This window comes from Sinocyclocheilus grahami, unplaced genomic scaffold (assembly GCF_001515645.1).
Source record: "Sinocyclocheilus grahami isolate Dianchi unplaced genomic scaffold, SAMN03320097.WGS_v1.1 scaffold6954.1, whole genome shotgun sequence".
NCBI classification, from domain to species: Eukaryota; Metazoa; Chordata; class Actinopteri; order Cypriniformes; family Cyprinidae; genus Sinocyclocheilus; species Sinocyclocheilus grahami.
The window spans coordinates 1-640 of NW_015511173.1; positions in this window are offsets into that span (position 1 = coordinate 1).

Genomic DNA, 640 nt, shown 5'->3' on the forward strand with positions numbered 1-640 from the left:
AAAAAAAACAATGTAATCAGTAACATTTCTTGTTATTTCTAGTATTAATTCTGAGTTTATTCTAAATTGAACTATTCTTAACAAAAACCCACAGTCAGCTCAATGCTATAGCAATATGCAGGATATGGCCAAAAAGTATGTGGACATTCATTTCTGATAAACTAGTTTGGCTATTTCTGTAATTTCAGTGAAATGGAATACTACACCAGATGATGATTCTGGACATATCTGGGTGTCCAGTTTTGTTGCAATAGTTTTGGGAGGTTACTTTTTTTGATTGACAACAAAGTCAACTTCATCCACACCAGATATCAACAAAACAGAATTAGAAATAATGACTGACATTACTTAGAAAGGGTCAAATATATTTAAAGGATTTACTAAACTAACAACAATAAAATTAAAATTGCCAAGTGTTAATTTTAGTTTAAGAATTATACTGTACACTGCCGTTCAAATGTTTGGGATCATTCAGTCATATTTTTAATGGAGTCTCTTATGCTCATCAAGGCATGACATGATTAAAATCATTATAATATAGCTGATTCATTATCACTGTTGAAACTGTTGTGCTGCTTAATTTTTTTTTGGAACATGTGATACTTTTTTTCTTTGATTCTTTGATGAATAAAAAGTTAAA